Genomic DNA, 17,560 nt, shown 5'->3' with positions numbered 1-17,560 from the left:
CCTGACAATTCCATATTTTAGGTAGAAGGCCACCTCACCACTTCTTTCAAGTTTCACTCTTGCAGACCCTCATTTGAAGATCTAAGGTTATGATTTGGAATATAAGGTGTCAGACATTCCGATATATATATAAGATGGAGAAGATTATTTAAGGCTTTGTAAACCATAAGCAGTATTTTAAAGTCAATTCTGAATGACACAGGTAACCAATGTAGTGACATCAGCACTGGAGAGCAGAGCAGCTCAGTGGCACACTAGCCAGTCTGCGCCGTCAAAGACGAGGATGGCAACAACCCCTTAACAGAGCAGGAACAAGACGTCAGATGGGTACAGCACTTTTGTGAAGTGCTCAATCAGTTATGACCAGATGACCCTGCTGATCTGTTCTGGACATGGACACTAGCCCCCCAAATGAAGCAGACACCCCATCAAAGCGATGAAGAGTGAGAAAGCTGCCATGCGATAAGTCACACTACAGTGATAGTGTTTACCTTTATTTTGTTCATATGAGTGAGAACGATAGGTGGGTGTAGTTGTTAATAGAACATCGTATAGTAAGTTAAATAGTTACATGGTAGCACTTATCTTGAGCAGGTTAGGTGAGGTCGAAGCTCTAGTAGTAGCAGAAGAAACAGCAAGCGGCTGTGGGTTGGAGGTGCACGTTCAGCAGCAAGACGGGAAGTTCATAGTGCGCAACACCAGACAACCTGGCTGCAACATGTAACGCGTCCAGACACCAAGGTACCTAGCTGCGTGTAGAAGAATGAAAAAGTGTGCAGGTTTCGTGTAGTAAAATAAGAGGGGACCTGGGAGAGTGAAGTGAGTAGTAATTGTAAGTTGTAAGGGCCGTGTTGTGGGCAATCAGCTTTGTAAACTTGCCCCCCAATCGTGGCATGTAGAACAGATTAAGGGGCGTGCGTAGCAATTGGTGGAAATGGGTCAAGGACCGGAGGCAACAATCTGGAGGATGCATAAGGAGGGTAAGACTGTCGTCAGGGAGGTAGGCACTAAACTGCAGACAGAGAACATGCAAGCTTCGAAAGTGGCTGTGGTAGTGGAGAGTGCATTGAAAGTATTCTGAAAAGCTGGGATGAGCGCTTGGAGAGATGCAATTCCTTTAGTTTATTTCCCCAGATTATTTCAGGAGTGGGGGAATAAATAGTGTGTGTACTATGTACAATAATATCCACATTTCCACCCTTCGTCAGTCGTTCTTGGGTTCAGACTAGAAGGATGGATGGGCTGTCTTAATTACTTTAGATCTGTGCCTTCTCCCAGTTGTTATGTTTCATCGGAGGTTTGTTCCCTGGCGTTTGTATGTTTTCCTTTTTATTGTTATTTCTGTTATTTCTCAGTTGTGTTTGTTAAAAATTGAATGAGTGGATGGATTATTTAGTTGTTATCTGCTGTGTATTTGTGCCTCATAGCTGCACTCCTTGTTTTTTGTGGGTGTGAACTCCAACAGGTGGGGCCACCGGACGTCACATCATCAGCCTTTACATTCAGCCTGAGGAGGTGAGCCCACCAGGGTGGCACTGATAGTGCTGGTTTGTGGAATTTGGCACTTGATAGTGTGGTGTATGGCCGGCCGTTTATCCCGGCCAATACCTCCAAGCTGCCAGGTGGGGCCCACCCTGCAGTATGGAGATTCCCCAAAGACCAGCAGGGCATCATGTACACTGCAGTTTTTATACACAGCCCTGCTGGATGCCATGGGGACCACTAGGGAGGAACAATGGTTATTTGCCTTACGCCCAGGAAGTACGTCAGAGTCACGTGGACAAAGGGAACGATGTGCTTCCTGGGTGAGAAAAGAAGGATTTTTATCTGACCCGGAAGTGTTCCAGGTCATATGGACAGAGAGGGTTAAACACTTCTGGGTCAAGGACCATAAAAAGGACTACAAAACACCAGAGCGTTGAGCTGAGCTGGGTGGAAGGGTGGCAACGTGTCTGGGAGTCGGAGGATTGGTTTATTATATTTGTGACTATTGATTTGTATGAGTATAGTGGAGGAGAGGGTGCTTTGTGCACTGTGGCGAATTAATAAAGTCATCATTTGGACTTTTATCTGGTGTCTGGAGTCGTGGACAGGGGTTCAAGGGAGCGATACTGCCCCCTATCTGTCACAATAGTCAGTATTGTCTTGAACGTGCTGCTTTAGGATCAGTTTTGTTTTGTTTTTGGATTACTTTTCTCTGGATTATGATATGGACTCCGGCCTTTTTTTAAGCAAATCATTGTTTCCTGTACCTTGTCATTTGTGTGTTCTTTTCTATAAAAAAATAAATGAGACTAACCCTATAGTCCCCTCCTTGAACCGTCACCTTATCGTGGTGGAGGGGTTTGCATGTCCCAATGATCCTAGGAGGTATGTTGCCACCCAAGGCAAACTGGTCCTAGGTGAGGGATGAGACAAAGAGCGGTTCAACAAACCTCCAATAACGAAAGAAAACTTTGGACAACATTTTCCCTTGGAAGTGGCCGGGGAGAGGGAAGTCTGGGCTTCTCTGCTTAAGCTGCTGCCCCCGCGACCCAACCCCGGATAAGCGGAAGAGGATGGATGGAAGGATGGATGGATAACCCTATAGCTCAGGAACCAAAAGTGGGATGAGGGAAACAAAGAGATGGTTCTAGAACATGTTCTTGTCTTGTCACAGTGAGAAAAGGCTCAACTCGATCGCTTCACACAGTACAAGCAGACACGTGTTCAGATACAAACGTTTTCTTATCCTTGTTTAGAAAATGTGCAAGAGCGAACTTCGAGTTAACATCAAGTTCTTTGTGAAAAAATCTGTAATGGTAACTTTTCTGTTACTGACTGAGGCTTATGGTGAAGAGTGCATGTCTCATTCATGTGTTTCTGAATGGCACAAGTCGGTGCTCAAAGGAACCCATTTTTTTGTCAGTAGAAGATGTCAAAGCAAAAATGATGGAGTTCCTCAACAGCCTTTCAGACAATGGTCTTGCTTTGAATGATGGCAGCATCGTCTGTAGCTGTGTGTCATCTGAGAAGGGAACTATTTTGAAGGTGATCTTAGTTAATTTTCTTAATTTGTTAAACAAAAAGAATGTCAGGCACCGTCTCATTTTTTTTTTTTTGTGCCTGACCGACCTCGTATTCTTTATTTATAAAGATGCTTTGTTTTGTTTTGTCTATTTAAGCCAGAGGTTTACAGTAATCCTTTCTCTTTGAACTTTTCAAAACCAGAGCTGCAATTTATACCTGTGCCAGCCATTGGCAGGTAGCCAGTGGCCAGTGGGGACTGGGTGGTCTTTTGGTCTTGGAATGCCTGCATCCCTGTAGAGTCCTCCCAGACTATCTGACCATACCATTGAACTAATCTTTAGAAACATACAAACAAATCTACTTTTTCTATGATTTGTGTAAGAGCCAAAACTGTTAAGTTGATATTAATGGTAAATTCGCATACCGTATATATTCACGTTTAAGTTCTCCTGTGGATAAGTCGGGGCTTGATTTTACCGTCTAATTTCTGGTATTTTATAATGTTGGTCGTATAAGTCGAATGCGGAAAACTATTGGTCCAAGAGATTCTGATATGCTAATGCCCACCTGAGTACGGAAGCGTATTAGGGCCCAGGAGAAAAAAAAAAAGTACAGACAAAGTGAAGAAAAAAAGTGTATGTCGTGAATACAGTCGACGTGCTGACTTTATTCTCAGAATTTCCACTTTAATCTCTATGTTGACTTTATTCTCGTAGTTTATTTTGTCATTAAAGTAGAACTTTGTAAACGTCATTTTAAAATCAATGTTTAATTTACTAGATTTTCTCAAACCCCATCATGAGTAATGTCGCAAACTAAATGCTTTGTGTTATGTGTTCCCTGACTCATGTTACTTGTTATATGCTTCTTAAACTGACTTCCTCTCTTTGACTTTATTCTTGAAATATACTTTTTCTCTTCACTGTGTCTGTATTTTTTTTTTTTTCCATGGCCTTAATATGCTTCCGTACATGAGAGAGTAACCGCGGAGCAAACATCCTTTTATTTCTATGTATTGTGCCTACGTGACCACACGGTAATACCCAATCTATTCCAAAGTGACGCTTGCACTGTTTTCTGTTTTTTGTATCTCACAACCTCATACATCCTTTATCTACGGTGAAGAGTTTGATCAGAAGACAATATGAAGCTGGGTTTAAATCAAAAGTCGTTGAAGTGGCGAAAGAAATTGTTAACTGCGCTGCTGCAACAAAATTCAATGTGTCCGAGAAACTGGTGCGAGATTGCAGGAGGCAAGAAGATTTTAAAAAAGAAATGAAGTGTCATATATTTGAACGGGAGCAGCACAGTGGTCCAGTGGGTAGTGCTGCTGCCTCTCAGTTAGGAGACCAAGGTTCACTTCCCCAGGTCCTCCCTGCGTGGAGTTTGCATGTTCTCCCCGTGTCTTCGTGGGTTTCCTCCCACAGCCCAAAGACATGCAGGTTAGGTGCATTGGCGATTCTAAATTGTCCCTGGTGTGTGCGCCCTGCGGTGGGCTGGTGCCCTGGCCAGGGTCAGGGCCGTTTGAAGGAATTTGGGGGCCCCAAGAAAAATGGACATGGAGGCCCCCCGCACGCACGCACGCACGCATGCAAAGGAACCACAGCATAGCCATACAGTTTAAATTCACTCACACTTTATATAAATAAAAAAGGTTTACAATCAATCAATCAATCAACATTTATTTATATAGCACATATTCATACAAAAAAATGTAGCTCAAAGTGCTTTACAAAATGAATAGAAAAATAGAAGACACAATAAAAAATAAACATAAGTCAACATTAATTAACATAGAATAAGAGTAAGGTCCGATGGCCAGGGTGGACAGAAAAACAAAAAAACTCCAAAGGCTGGAGAAAAAATAAAATCTGTAGGGTTCCAGACCAAGAGACCGCCCAGTCCCCTCTGGGCATTCTACCTAACATAAATCATCATATTTTCATGGAAGGACCTGATGATGATGGTCACGTAGACTTCTGGCTTTCAGTCCATCATTGTTGGAGCATCATGATGCAAAGAAACCGGAAAAAGAAACAGAAAAGAGAGTTGGGGTCAGTACGGATTTTAGAGCCACCATGAATAGTTATTATGAAGAATTGAACATACAGAGTATCAGGATTATGTTAAAGTGAAGTTATAAAAAGGCCATGTTAAAGTAATGTGTTTTCAGCAGTGTTTTAAATTGCTCTACTGTATTTGCCTGGCGAATTCCTATTGGCAGGCTATTCCAGATTTTAGGTGCATAGCAGCAGAAGGCCGCCTCACCACTTCTTTTAAGTTTAGCTTTTGGAATTATAAGGAGACACTCATTTGAAGATCTAAGGTTACGATTTGGAATATAACGTGTCAGGCATTCCGATATATAAGATGGAGCGAGATTATTTAAGGCTTTATAAACCATAAGCAGTATTTTAAAGTCAATCCTGAATGACACAGGCAACCAGTGTAGTGACATCAAAACTGGAGAAATGTGTTGGATTTTCTTTTCCCAGTTAGGATTCTAGCAGCTGCATTCTGCACTCGTTGCAAATGATTTATGTCTTTTTTGGGTAGTCCTGAGAGGAGTGCGTTACAGTAATCTAGTCTACTGAAAACAAAAGCGTGAATTAATTTCTCAGCATCTTTCAATGATATAAGAGGTCTAACTTTAGCTATGTTTCTTAAATGAAAAAATGCTGTCCTAGTGGTCTGATGAATATGCGATTTAAAATTCAGATTACAGTCAACGGTTACCCCTAAATTTTTACTTCCGTCTTAACTTTTAATCCTAGTGCATTAAGTTTATTTCTGATAACCTCGCTGAATCCATTATTGCCAATTACCAAAATTTCAGTTTTCTCTTTATTTAGTTTGAGAAAATTACTATTCATCCATTCAGAAATACCAGTAAGACATTGTGTTAGTGTATCGAAAGAGTCGGAGTCATCAGGTGCTATAGATAAGTACAGCTGTGTGTCATCAGCATAGCTGTGGTAGCTCACGTTGTAACCTGAGATAATCTGACCTAACGGAAGCATGTAGATTGAGAATAACAGCGGACCCAGGATAGAGCCTTGTGGAACACCATATCGGATATCATGTGTCTTTGAGATTTGATTACCACAACTCACAAAGAATTTTCTCCCTGCCAGGTAGGATTCAAACCAATTTAAGACACTGCCAGAGAGGCCCACCCATTGACTAAGGCGATTTCTAAGAATATTATGATCAATGGTGTCAAATGCAGCACTCAGATCTAAGAGGATGAGAACAGATAAATGGCCTCTGTCTGCATTTACCCAAAGTCATTTAGTACTTTAAGAAGTGCAGTTTCTGTACTGTGATTTGTTCTGAAGCCTGACTGAAAAGTATCAAGAATAGCATGTTTATTGAGGTGGTCATTTAACTGCATAATGACTGCCTTCTCTAAATTTTACTTAAGAAGGGCAGGTTAGAAATGGGTCTAAAATTTTCAAAGGCAGAGGGGTCAAGATTATGTTTCTTAAGAAGGGGTTTAACTACAGCAGTCTTAAGACAGTCTGGAAAGACCCCGTATCTAATGACAATTTACTATGTCCAGAATATTGTCAATTAGAACGCCTGATATTTCTTTGAAAAACCTGGTTGGTATTGGGTCAAGGACGCAGGTGGAGGATTTCAGTTGAGAGATTATACTATGTAATTCAGGTAAATCTATCCTGGTGAAAGCATTTAATTTGTTTATAACGGAGTACCGGGGCTTTGGAGGTTCTGCAGTGTTGGGGAGATATACTATGTTATCTCTAATATCATTAATTTTTTGAGTGAAAAATACAGCAATGTTCTCACAGGTTTCACTGGAAGTATTCTGGGGCATTCCTTTGTGTTCCCTGGGTTTAACAGACGGTCAATTGTTGAAAATAAGACTCTGGGATTACTAGCATTGTTATTTATAATATTAGAGAAATAGCAGCGCTCTCAAGACGGACAGTGTTATTGTATTCTGTTATTTTAACTTTTAATATTTCATAGTGGATAGTTAGTTTAGTTTTCCTCCATTTACGCTCAGCTCTACGACATGTTCTTTTTAAATCAGACACTCTTTGGGTCTTCCATGGAATAACAGTACTAGAGGATTTTTTAACTGTCTTTTCAGGTGCAACTATGTCAACAGCAGTTCTTACTTTAGAGTTAAAGTTTTCCACTTTACTATTTACATTATCCTCGCTATTATAGCTGGCATTATAAACGGACTGATTGCTTAGAATAGTTGTAAGCTTTAAAGCTGCTGATGAGTCAAAGAAGCGTTTTTTAACAAAATGCTTCTCATGAGCGTTTTCTATCTTTATTTCTATATTAAATAGTAGAAGGAAATGGTCTGATAGACCGATATCAGTGACCTGCTTTATATCAACTTTAAGTCCTTTAGTAATCACTAAGTCTAACGTATGACCTGCTTTATGTGTAGGCTGATTTACGAGCTGCCTCAAATCAAACAGTGCAACATACTGTTTAAACATACATAGTTTACAGTGCAACATACTGCTTTTGCATATAAAGTGCATAAAATTTGAACATTTTCAACAATTGAACATTTGCAAAAAACACCACTGTACCATAAAATCAAATATACATTAAAAAGTGCACAATAACTAAATCCAACATACTTAAAAACACACACACACATACATACTCACATTAACATTTTTCAGTTCTCTCAAACATGTGCAAATTATTTAAAACTGCTGTTTGCGAGCCTTGTTTTCTGCAAAGGCAATCACAATGTCCTCCATGTCCAAAGACTGGCGAACATCCCGCTCAATGGACATAAGTGCCAGTCCTGTGAGCCTTTCTTGGCCCACCGTGGACCTCGTGTAATTTTTTATCAGCTTCAAAGCTGAAAAGCTCCTCTCACCAGAGGCCAATTATTCTTATTTCTTTTTATTATTTTAATTTCTTCTATGTAAAGCACTTTGAATTGCCATTGTGTATGAAATGAGCTATATAAATAAACTTTTTACTGTTAGTAGTGCTGTGAGTCGACTACCAATGCTTAAAAACATCCCAAGCTAATGTTTGATGCACAGAATTTATTGTGTGGTTTTCCTAAATAGATTATCGCAGTGGAATAGTTAGTATAGCATGCTATGCCACTTTCATCAAAACCTATTACAAAGCTATAGCAATGTCATGTCATTTATGTATGATACATACTGTAGACATATTTCTGTTAGCCTACCTGCTGCAAAATTGCACCATTTGTACAAGACAAGTAGAGCTATTTTATGTGTGTAATTTATCACTTACCACTGTCTTGTTTTTTCTTATCCTCCTCTTCCTTTCTCTTCTTTCTTTTTTGGCTTCCTGAAGCATAATTCCGCTTCATGACTGCCGAGGAAGTTTTGTATTTTGCCGGCAGCAGAGATCGCGTGGTTGGCTGGCTGCTGTCAGCGAGGGGGCCCCCCTTGAGGGGGATCCCGATAACAGTGTCATTGCACTTTACTGCATTCACTATCAATGGGGCGCTCACACAGTTTGTCGCTGCATTTTATTCTTAACCAGTCGTTGTCTTGGGGCCCCAGGCCAGCTCGGGGCCCCAAGCAATTGCTTGGTTTGCCTGCCTTGTCGCGACGGGCCTGGCCAGGGTTTTTTTCCTGCCTTGTGCCCTGTGTTGGCTGGAGTTGGCTCCAGCAGACCCCCGTGACCCTGTAGCTGGGATATAGCGGGTTGGATAATGGATGGATGGATGGATATTTAAACGGGCGTATAAGTCGGGGTCTGATTTTATGATCAATTTTTTGGGTTTCAAGACTCGACTTATACATGAGTATATACGGTAAGTGCTTGTTGAATTTGAATCGACTAGAAGTTTCACGCAGACACTGGGGTAATGGTATAATATTTTACCTCCTGTAAGGTAACATGTAATAGAACTTTCTCGGCTTTTTCTGTAATAACGGAATGTTAATTCGCCGGTTAGTCTTTGTGTTAGCAACATGGACTGTTAGCTTAGCTTACAAGCAGAACATTCTAGAACATTTCTGACCGTGTAACTGTACTGTATGACTAATGTCCTGTGAGGATAGGATGGGAACTCAGAGAACTGCAATCAGATATTTAAGCCTTAAGCAGAAGCATCTCACACAAGAACCCCCTTTTTGTATTGTTAATTTTTCCCTTTATTTTGTGTGAACGGTATTTGCTTTGAATTTTACGTTTAAAAATCAAAGATACTTGGACTGTGGAATTATTTGCATACGCGTTGCACTTCTTGCCCAAATCGTTGTATGAAGTAAGCCGAAACTGCAGAACTTTGGAAACCCTCGACCAACACAGCAACATCTTGTATATCTGCGTTATGTAAGTGCATATCGATTTATATTTTTGCCATGTCATTTATTCATTTCTATTCTTATCTATTTTGAATTTGTTTTGTTTTGGGTTTTTTTCAGGCAATTTTCTCTTTGACATCTTGTAAAGCACTTTGAGCTACGTTCTTAGTATGAGAATAGGCTAAAGTGAAATAAATGCTGTTGTTGTTGGGGCCTGCCTTTTGAGCTTGGAGCCAGGCTGCCTGGGGTGAGACCTGCTCCTCAGACACACTAGTGCAGTGGTTCTCCACCTGTGGGGCAGGCCCCCCTAGGGGGGCACAAAGTAACAAAAAGGGTGGTGCGAAGATGTGAAAAAAAGAAAACAAGAATCAAAAATATGAAAAAAAAATCTGTAGAAACCAAAACAAATTAACTTAAACTACATTCTGATACTGGAACAATAAATATAGAGTTAGATAAATGTCGATAAAAGTTAAGTAGGTATAATAAAATATGCATCTACATTTCAAAAAAATGTTATGGGGGCGCGATTAAAACTGTTATGCAAACTCGGGTTGCAAATACTTAAAGGTTGAGAGACGCTGCGCTAGTGATGTCCTGGTTGGATTTTTTTGGAGTCATTTTGAGACCATTTTGCCAAGTTGTGCTAAAAGTTGTGTTGTCACCCTAACCCTTCTGGCTGACTGCTTACCTTGTTTTGATATGCTTCATTAATCCTGAGGGGGAGACTGTCTTTTCGTGTGACCTGTGGGGGTCAGAGTACAGGGTCAGCCATTGTGGAGCACCCATGGAGAAAGTTTTAGGTTAATGGCCCCAGAGCCCAACAGAGTATGCTCCCTTCTGGCAGTAACGGGATTTAAACCAGAAACCTTCCAGACCCCAGGGTAGATCCTTAGCTTCATTTTCTCCTGTTCAATCCCCAAAGACGTGTCAGTTATGGTCACTGGTGACTTCAAATTAACGCTGTTTGAGTGCGGGTGAGTGCGTGTGTGTGTAGCTGGGCCCTGTGATTGACTGGCAAATGAATACAATATACCACGATTGTGAGCAAATGAAAATGAACAGATCCTTTAAATGTCTCAGGTTTACCATGTAACTACTTTGAAACTATTAAATATTTCAGGGCAGAGAGCTTCACGTACAACAAATCAAAGTTCAAAAGGCAACTTAAACTACTGCCATCAAAAGAGAAATCTGTGGTGTTCTTCACGCTGTTAGTTAGAGGGCTTTCCAAATTTTTCAGCCCAAACTTTTTTTGCACAAACTCAAACTCTCTAATTGTTTAAACGTTAGCCTGTTTTTTAGGCCATTGTTCAGATTTGATTTTTGACAGTTTGTAGCTTCAGATCCCACCACTGCCTCACCGTGTGCCCCAAAGCGAGTTTCTTATCCGGATTCTGTGAATGTGTCCTGATCTACTAAGTTACATGGGATAAAGGTGTCAGCCATTTGCTGAATAATAATAATAATTCTAAATGTATTTATTATTATTTATTTATTATAATAAATATAAATTTATTATAATAAACTCAGGATTGGGTCACTGCTTTTTGCAGATGATGTTGTCCTGTTTGCTTCATCAGGCCGTGATCTTCAGCTCTCTTTGAATCGGTTCGCAGCTGAGTGTGAAGCGGCTGGGATGAGAATCAGCACCTCCAAATCCGAGAGCATGGTCCTCAGCCGGAAAAGGGTGGAGTGCCCTCTCAGGGTTGGGAGCGAGATCCTGCCCCAAGAAGAGGAGGTCAAGTATCTCAGGGTCTTGTTCACAAGTGAGGGAAGAATGGAGCGTGAGATCGACAGGCGGATTGGTGCGGCGTCCACAGTGATGTGGGCTCTACATCAGTCTGTCGTGGTGAAAAAGGAGCTGAGCCGTAAGGCAAAGCTCTCAATTTACCAGTCGATCTACGTTCCTACCCTCACCTATGGTCATGAGCTATGGGTAGTGACCGAAAGAACGAGATCGCGAATACAAGCGGCTGAAATAAGTTTCCTCCGCAGAGTGTCTGGGCTTTCCCTTAAAGATAAGGTGAGGAGCTCAGTCATCCTGGAGGGGCTCAGAGTAGAGCTGCTGCTCCTCCGCATTGAGAGAAGTCAGATGAGGTGGCTCGGGCATCTGATCAGGATGCCTCCGTGACGCCTCCCTGGTGAGGTGTTCCGGGCACGTCCAACCGGGAGGAGGCCCCGGGGAAGACCCAGGACACGCTGGAGGGGCTATGTCTCTTGACTGGCCTGGAAACACCCCGGGATTCCCCCGGAAGAGCTGGAAGAAGTGGCCTGGGAGATGAAAGTCTGGGCCCCCGCGACCCGACCTCGGATAAGCGGAAGAGAATGGATGGATAATAATAAAGCCAGGGTAGCAGGCTGTTGCTTCATTTTAGATCTGGCTGGCCGTGTGGATGTTTTCTTGTACCGTAAGCCGTCCTGCCAATGCATTGAGTTGAACTGAATTGTTGTTTGAGTGACTGCCTCAGATGTCCTGCTGCTCTTCAGGCCCAAAGGTTTTTCAACATATTAAAAAAAATAATAATAAACAAGGGTGGCACGGTGGTGCAATGGGTAGCGCTGCGGCCTCGCAGTTAGGAGACCTGGGTTCGCTTCTCGGGTCCTCCCTGCATGGAGTTTGCATGTTCTCCCAGTGTTTGCGTGGGTTTCCTCCCACAGTCCAAAGACATGCAGATTTGGTGCATTGGCGATTCTAAATGTGCTTGGTGTGTGCCCTGCAGTGGGCTGGTGCCCTGCCCGGGGTTTGTTTCCTGCCTTGCACCCTGTATTGGCTGGGATTGGCTCCAGAAGACCCCTGTGACCCTGTAGTGAGGATATAGCGGGTTGGATAATGGATGGATGGATAATAAACAAAAATCACTCTGAATCAGTTTAACATCTGATGTCTAAATAGGAAATGCAACTTTCAAACTGACTGATTGAATATTATTTAGGAGGCGTTTAAGGAGCTCCAAGCCCCACGTCCACAGACGATTGCGAATAGCGTCTTCACGCCGCAAATAAAAAAAAAAAAAAAAAGAAATTCACTTGCACTTCACTTGCCTTGAATATAAAATGATTCTGCATTATTCAGCGTCGGTTCACATCCTGAGACACACATGCAACTGTTTTTTGAATCTTCAAAAACAAACAGGCAAATGAGCCTGGTACGCAATTCTGCTAATTATTGATGATTATCGTGTCATTTCCTGCAGTCCTTGGCCACTTCATTAATGTTTAAGCATCAGCTGAAAGACAAATTCCTACAATGAAGGAAAAAAAAAAAAAGAAAAACATACTTGGCATGTCAGGCTGCGTTTTGTAAAAAGCACTGAATGACTCCAAAAGGATTCTTGATGTGCATTGATACACACGCAGAGAGGCAAACTTTCCTGTCACGCCAAACTTGTTACCCTTCAAAGTTCAACTCTTTCTGTTGAGAGGTGAGGTGCCTTGCAGGACTGAATTTGCACCCGGGATTCTCTCATCAGATTGAATCGAACTCGGTCATATAAGCTGATCTGTCAGATGTTTTCCGATGTTTGCACTCTGCAACTGCCATGTTTTGTTCCTTTACCTTCCTATACTTTGATGATTAGATTTACTGCATCACTTTTCATATTTTGTTTCTTTTATTGACAATCCACGTTATCTGTATTTATAGCACAGCATAACCTTCTCAAACCCCTTAAGTGTCTGTGTGGGTTTCCTCCCACAGTCCAAAGACATGCAGGTTAGGTGCATTGGCGATCCCTAGTGTGGTGGGATGGTGCCCTGCCTAGGATTTGTTCCTGCCTTGCACCCTGCGCTGGCTGGGATTGGCTCCAGCAGACCCCCGTGACCCTGTGTTAGGATATAGGGGGTTGGAGACTGACTGACTGACTGATTGATGCTCTCATCAGATTGATGCCAATCTATCTCGGTCATATAAGCTCATCTGTCCGATGTTTGCACTCTGCAACTGCCATGATTTGTTCCTTTACCTTCCTATACTTTGATGATTAGATTTACTGCATCACTTTTCATATTTTGTTTCTTTTATTGACCATCCACGTTATCTGTATTTATAGCACAGCATAACCTTCTCAGACCCCTTAAGTGAGTTCTAACTTGCAGGAGCTGAAGCCCTGGGTACAAATGTTGAATTCCAAGAAAAGGTACGTCTGACTGAATCTGCAGCATTGTTACACTGAGGTCCTTCTGGTGTGTGTCTGCCCAGATCTCGCTCCACACATTGTGCCCTCCGTAATGTTTGGGACAAAGTCACTTCTTTCCCATGAGCCCCCCTCTGCTCCACAGTTTAAAATCCATCCATCCATCCATTTTCTAACCCGCTGTATCCGAATACAGGGTCACGGGGGTCTGCTGGAGCCAATCCCAACCAACACAGGGCACAAGGCAAGAACCAATCCTGGGCAGGGTGCCAACCCACTGCAGGACACACACAAACACACCCACACACCAAGCACACACTAGGGCCAATTTAGAATCGCCAATCCACCTAACCTGCATGTCTTTGGATTGTGGGAGGAAACCGGAGCACCCGGAGGAAACCCACGCAGACACGGGGAGAAAATGCAAACTCCACGCAGGGAGGACCTGGGAAGCGAACCCGGGTCTCCTAACTGCGAGGCAGCAGCGCTACCACTGTGCCACCGTGCCGCCACAGTTTAAAATGATAAATCAAAAAATGAAGGTGCTGTGATTAAAGTGTACACAGCAAACTTTCAGTTGAGTTCAAGTCTTTTCTGTTGAGAGGTGAGGTGCCTGCGGGACTGAATTTGCACCCGGGATGCTCTCGTCTGGGCGGCACGGTGACACAGTGGTACTGCTGCTGCCTCGCAGTAAGGAGACCAGGGTTCGCTCGCCGAGTCCTCCCTGCGTGGAGTTGGCATGTTCTCCCCGTGTCTGTGTGGGTTTCCTCCCACAGTCCAAAGACATGCAGGTTAGGTGCATTGGCGATCCGTAGTGTGGTGGGATGGTGCCCTGCCTAGGATTTGTTCCTGCCTTGCACCCTGTGCTGGCTGGGATTGGCTCCAGCAGACCCCCGTGACCCTGTGTTAGGATATAGAGGGTTGGAGACTGACTGACTGACTGATTGATGCTCTCATCAGATTGATGCCAATCTATCTCGGTCATATAAGCTGATCTGTCCGATGTTTGCACTCTGCAACTGCCATGTTTTGCTCCTTCTTATTTCTATACTTTGATGATGAGATTTACTGCATCACTTTTCATATTTTGTTTCTTCTATTGACCATCCATGGTTTGTATTTGTAGCACAGCATAACATGCTCAGACCCCTTTAAGTGAGTTCTAACTTTCAGGTGCTGAAGCACTGGGTGCAAATGTGGGAGACGACACTTCTAATAAACGGTACATCATTCTGAATCTGCAGCATTGTTACACTGAGGTCCTTCTGGTGTGTGTCTGCCCAGATCTCGCTCCACACACAGTGCCCTCCATAATGTTTGGCACAAAGACACACTTTCCCATGATTCTTCCACTGCTTCACAGTTTAAAATGACAAATCAAAAAATTCAAATGCTGTGATTAAAGTGTACACAGCAGACTTGCAGTTGAGTTCAAGTCTTTTCTGTTGAGAGGTGAGGTGCCTGCAGGACTGAATTTGCACCCGGGATGCTCTCATCAGGGCGGCACGGTGACACAGTGGTACTGCTGCTGCCTCGCAGTTAGGAGACCTGGGTTCGCTCCCCGAGTCCTCCCTGCGTGGAGTTTGCATGTTCTCCCCGTGTCTGTGTGGGTTTCCTCCCACAGTCTAAAGACACGCAGGATTGGTGATCCTAAATTGTCCCTAGTGTGGTGGGTTGGCGCCCTGCCTGGGGTTTGTTTCTGCCTTGCACTTTGTGCTGGCTGGGATTGGCTCCAGCAGACCCCTGTGTTAGGACACAAGGGGTTGGATAGTGACTGATTGATGCTCTCATCAGATTGATACCAATCTAACTCGGTCATATAAGCTGATCTGTCAGATGTCGTCAAATGTTTGCACTCTGCAACAGCCATGCTTTGCTCCCTCTTATTTCTATACTTTGATGATGAGATTTACTGCATCACTTTTCATATTTTGTTTCTTTTATTGACCATCCATGGTTTGTATTTATAGCACAGCATAACATGCTCAGACCCCCTTAAGTGAGTTCTGACTTTCAAATGCTGAAGCACTGGGTGCAAATGTGGGAGACGACACTTCTAATAAACGGTACATCATTCTGAATCTGCAGCATTGTTACACTGAGGTCCTTCTGCTGTGTGTCTGCCCAGATCTCGCTCCACACACAGTGCCCTCCGTAATGTTTGGGACTAAGACACACTTGGCACGTCAGGCTGCTTTTTGTAAAAAGCATTGAATGACTCCAAGAGGATTCTTGATGTTCATTGATGCACTTGCAGAGAGGCAAACATTCGTGTCTTGCTGAACTTGTTCCCCTTCAAAGTTCAACTCTTTTTTATTGAGAGGTGAGGTGCCTGCAGGACAGAATTTGCACCCGGGATGTTTATATCACATTGACACCAATAAGTCAGTCATGAAAGCTGATCTGTCAGAAGCTGTCTGATGTTTGCTCTCTCCAACTGCCATGTTTTGCTCCCTCACATTCCTATACTTTCACAATTAAATATGTGCGTCATTTTTCTTTTTTTGTTTCTTTTATTGACCATCCATGGTTTGTATTTATAGCACATGCTCAGACCACCTTAACTCTTTCAGGGCTGATGTTGACTTTTGTCAAAATTCAGGGGTAGAGGACGGTAATGGGCTGTAAACTGCGACAAAACTCGTCCTTATGTTTTAGTTCGACTCTCTTTGGTTGAAGGAAAGTTACGTAGCTTTGTTGACTTGACCTCGATTCGCTGCATGTGCATGAGTATTGAAGAGCCAACAGCCTCTAAAATGGCATTGACTACTGGCAAGACTAACACAAATGTGTAAAGCAAAAATACTCCATGGACGTTGTACATGTTATCGCTGAATCGGACTCTGGAGTGAGTGATCTGGAGATGGATATCGAAAATGAAAGTAAGGTGTCAGCATCGGCACATCGGTCCTCAGCTGATCGTGGTGCTGAACACGTTCATGTAGCTGATGCACCTACAGCAGCGTTCGCCTAGGAGGACCACCACTTATGATGACAAGAGGTACAAACCAAATTGCGTCACACTGCGACTGCCACCCTCGCCCACCTGCTGTGCGAAGACAAAGAGGTAGCTGGCCTGCTGGCCATCGAGTTGCCCCTGCAGAGCCAGTCATGAAGAACAGGCACCAACAGCAGCCACAGCACCTAGCAACAGGCGTTTTATGTTGATTTATGTGTCAAACCAAGCATTGTGTGCTTTTCAGAAAACTACGTTTTTCGGAAAAAATATTCAGGCCTCAAAGAGTTAAGTGAGTTCTAACTTTCAGGTGCTGAAGCCCTGGGTACAAATGTTGAATTCTAAGAAAAGGTACGTCTGACTGAATCTGCAGCATTGTTACACTTCTGGTGCGTGTCTGCCCAGATCCCGCTCAACACACAGTGCCCTCCATAATGTTTGGGACAAAGACCCACTTTCCCATGATTCCCCCACTGCTCCACGGTTTAAAATGACAAATCAGAAAATTCAGACACTGTGATTAAAATGTACACAGCAGACTTGTAGCTGAGTTCGTCTTTTCTGTTGAGAGGTGAGGTGCCTGCAGGACTGAATTTGCACCCGGGATGCTCTCATCAGATTGACGCCAATCTAAGTTGGTCATGCAAGCTGATCTGTCAGATGTTGTCCGATGTTTGCTCACTCCATCTTTGTTTGTGGCCCATTTTCTGTTCTGATTTTGAAAGAGCTGCCAGGTTTTGCTACCTCACATTTCTATACTTTTCATAATTAGATTTGCTGCATCACTTTTCATATTTTGTTTCTTCTATTGACCATCCATGGTCTGAATTTGTAGCACAGCATAACATGCTCAGACCCCCTGAAGTGAGTTCTGACTTTCAGGTGCTGAAGCATTGGATGCAAATGTGGGAGACGACACTTCTAATAAACGGTACATCGGACTGAATCTGCAGCATTGTTACACTGAGGTCCTTCTGGTGTGTGTCTGCCCAGATCTCGCTCCACACACACTTTCCCATGATTCTTCCACTGCTTCACAGGTTAAAATGGCAAATCAAAAAATTCAAATGTTGTGATTAAAGTGTACACAGCAGAGTTGCAGTTGAGTTCAAGTCTTTTCTGTTGAGAGGTGAGGTGCCTGCAGGACTGAATTTGCACCCGGGATG

The sequence above is a fragment of the Polypterus senegalus genome, chromosome 2 (assembly GCF_016835505.1).
Source record: "Polypterus senegalus isolate Bchr_013 chromosome 2, ASM1683550v1, whole genome shotgun sequence".
In the NCBI taxonomy this organism is placed as follows: Eukaryota; Metazoa; Chordata; class Cladistia; order Polypteriformes; family Polypteridae; genus Polypterus; species Polypterus senegalus.
The sequence above is the reverse complement of the archived record's forward strand: the minus strand, read 5'-3'. Positions refer to the sequence as shown.